The sequence below is a fragment of the Arachis stenosperma genome, chromosome 5 (genome assembly GCF_014773155.1).
Source record: "Arachis stenosperma cultivar V10309 chromosome 5, arast.V10309.gnm1.PFL2, whole genome shotgun sequence".
Classification (NCBI taxonomy): domain Eukaryota; kingdom Viridiplantae; phylum Streptophyta; class Magnoliopsida; order Fabales; family Fabaceae; genus Arachis; species Arachis stenosperma.
Genome location: NC_080381.1, coordinates 134305091 through 134308722, shown reverse-complemented (window position 1 = coordinate 134308722; position 3632 = coordinate 134305091).

Here is a 3632-nt window from a genome sequence, read left to right as displayed (position 1 = left end):
GAAAACTTCTGTTTGATTCCTCATCCTTCTAGGAACTCCCCAAATTTTTGGTCAGAAAACTATGTCCTATTATCTGACTCAATGATCTTCGGGATCCCAAACCTAGCGATCACTTGTTACCAAAAAATTTTTTGGCAGTTTGCAGATGATATACTGGCCAATGGTTCAGCCTCTACCCACTTAATGTAGTTGTCAATGGCTACAATGAGGTACATGACCTATCCTTGGACCACTGAGAACGGACCCAAGAGGTTGACGCCCCATTGGGATAAGGGTCGGGAGGCTAGGATGGAGCTTAGCTCTTCTGCTGGTGCTTTATGAAAATTCACATTTTCTTGGCATTTCTTGCACTTCTTCATGAACTTGCGAGCATCTGTCATCATAGAAGGCCAATAGTATCTGGCTCCAACGAGCTTCTGAGCTAAAACTTTTCCCCCAATGTGATGGCCGCAACATCCTTCATGGATATCGCTTAGGACATACTCTGTCTGGTCGAGTCGTAAGCACTTCAGTAGGGATTGATTAAGCCCTCTCTTGTACATTTGTCCCTATATTTCTGTGTACTTAACATCCTCACTTCTTATTGCTTTAGCTTCTTTTTCATCTCTCGGGAGTAGTCCTTCTTCGAGAAAATATTAGATCGGCTTGATCCAAGAGAAGGGTTCCTAACCTTGGGTCAAATAGAGTGTCACTAATGGCTCCTTCACCAAGCCTTGGATTAGAGATCGGTTTCCCATTCCAAGTTTGGTGCTCCACCATTTTGACAAAAAGTCCGCCCTAGCATTTTTCTCCCTGGGCACATGCTGGACCACTACCTCCTCAAACTCCATGCATAACTGCTTTGTTCCCTCTAAATACCTTTGCAACAGTAGTTTCCTGGCTTGGTAGGTCCCGTTTACTTGTAAGGTCACGACTTGGGAGTCGTTGTTGACTTCAAGTTTTGCTACTCCGACCTCCTTGGCTAAGGTTAAGCCGCCTATCATGGCTTTGTTTAGTTGTTGTAGGTTATTCCTTCTGAGCTCTCTAAAATGATCCCAGTTCCTCCGAATGATTGGTTGGAAGCTCCGTCAACTTGGAGTCTGGTTCCCTGCGAACATCTCCGGTCACTTCAACCAAGAAATCAACTATCGCTTGAGATTTGATCGCATGTTGGGGTTCAAACCGAATGTCATACTGAGACAATTCTATTGCCCAAGCCATTATTCACCCCACCAGGTTAGGTTTCTGTAGAATTTATCTGATCACCTAGTTAGTTCTCAAGGTGATCGGGTGTCCTTTAAAATATTGCCTTAATCTCTGAGAGGAGATTAACAAGGCGTAAGGTAGTTTTTCTAACCTGGTGTATCTTAGCTCTACCCCATGGAGCACCTTGCTTATAAAGTACACTGGCTGTTACAGCTTGTCCTCCTCCCGAACCAAGGCGGCCGCCATGGCTTCTTCTGTGACTGCCAGGTATAAGTACAAGGTCTCCCCTTCTCCGGGTTTACCGACGACTGGGTGTTCTGACAAAATTCTCTTGAAGTGATGAAAAGTTTCTTCATATATTGGGGTCCATTCGAAGGCCATCCCCTTCTTCATTTGGTTGAAAAAGGGTAGTTCTTTTGCCGCCAATGCATCAAGAAAATGTGACAAAGCCGTCAACCTCCTTGCTAGTTTCTGCACATCCTTTTCACAACAAGGACTCGTTATGCGGAAAACGGCTTCACACTTTCTGGGTTGGCCTCTACCCCCCTTTGCGTGATCATGAAACCAAGGAACTTCCCTACCTCCAAGGCAAACGCACACTTCAGGGGGTTCAGCCTTATATTGTGCCTTCTTAGTGAATCAAAGATGACATAGAGGTTGGCTACCCGGTTTGGCTATCTTCACCAATATGTCATCCACATATACTTTTACCGACTTATTGATATGATCCTTGAAGAACTTTGTTCATCATTATTTGGTATGTCACCCCTGTGTTCTTCAACCCAAATGGCATGACCTTATAACAGTAAGTCCTCGCTGGTGTTATAAATATTATTTTATCTTTGTCAGGTCAGTGCATTAGGATCTAGTTGTATCCCGAGTATGTATCCATGAAGCTCAAAAATCTGTATCCCGCTGCCACGTCTACTAGGGCATCAATATTGGGAAAGGAGAATGAGTCCTTGGGACAGGCCTTGTTGAGATCTGAGTAATCAACACACATCCTCCACTTCCCATTCGCCTTCTTTACAAGCACCACATTCGAAAGCCAAGTTGAGTAGTCAAGTTCCCTGATGAAACCGGAGTCCAAAAAATTAGCCGTCTGCCTGGCTACTTCATCGACTCACTCCGATGGCATTTTCCTTCTTCACTGTGCAACTGGTTGGACTTCTGGCTTCACGATCAAGCAATGTGACATAAAGTTAACGTCTATCCCTGGCATGTCAGCTGGAGTCTAGGCAAAATGGTCTCTGTTTGCCCTGATGGCTGCCATGAGAGGTTCCTTCAATTCATGGGGGAGGTTTCCATTTATAAATGTAAAGTTGTACTCCGTATCCCCTACCCGGAATTTCTCCAAGTCTCCCTACGGTTCTGGCCTCAGTTTCTCGTTGACCCTGGCATTTAAATCCGCCAAGAACACCCCAGTTACCTCCTTTGATTTCTTTCTGGTGTTAGGCTGGCATTGTCACAGGCAACTGCCGTTTTCAAGTCACCCCAGATCAACCCCACGGATCCGTTGTCTGCCACAAATTTCATCGTGAGGAGCTTCGTGCAAATGATGGATGATAGTTCGCTAATAGTTTTCCTGCCCAGGATGACGTTGTACCTTGTGGAATCCCTCAAGACCACAAAGTCCTCCATTGCCGACTTCTGGCTCTCCCAGGAACCCATGCAAATTGGGAGTGTGGCAAATCTGTCAGGCTTGATGTAATTGTCTCCCAATCCTACCACCCAATGACAATGACCCTAAAGGTCACTCTCCTTGAGCCCCAAGGTGTCGAACACATTTCGGAACATGATGTTCGAGTCAGATCCTATGTCCACTAAGATCCGTTTGACCAGGTCTATCCTAATCCTTGCCGTGATTATCATTGACGGGTCCTCAGGAAGGTCATGGCACCAATGGTCTCCTAGGCCAAAGGATATCTCAGGAAGTTTCCCAGAGTGGACCTTGGAGCTTCCCAAAGACATGGTTAATACTTTGGCATCCTTCTTTGCCGCTAACTTTGACTTAGGTGGTCCATCTCTTCCAACCACTACATTTATCACCACCATTAGAGCAGTGTCCGTGTTCTCAGGGAGTCCTTGCCTCGACTTCACAGTTCAACTCTGATCTTCCTTGGGTCACTCGCTCTCTCTTCTCCATAGTTCACGAATGAACTATGAGAACTTTGCTAGCTTTCCCTCCCGGATAGCTTGTTCTAGTGCGTCTTCTAAATTAAAACAATCTTGTGTCGTGTGGCTAAATTTTTTTTGGTAATCACAGTAAAGTCTTTTGTTTCTCTTGTCTTGTCCTTTAGTTGCCTTGACTTGGCTAGTATACCCTTCTCCGCGATCTATTGGTAGACCTCAACGATGGGTGCAGTTAAAGGGGGTGTAGTTGGTGAACTTACCTACACGGGAAAACAATTTAAACGGTTTCCCATATGTCCATTCTTTTGGTGCCT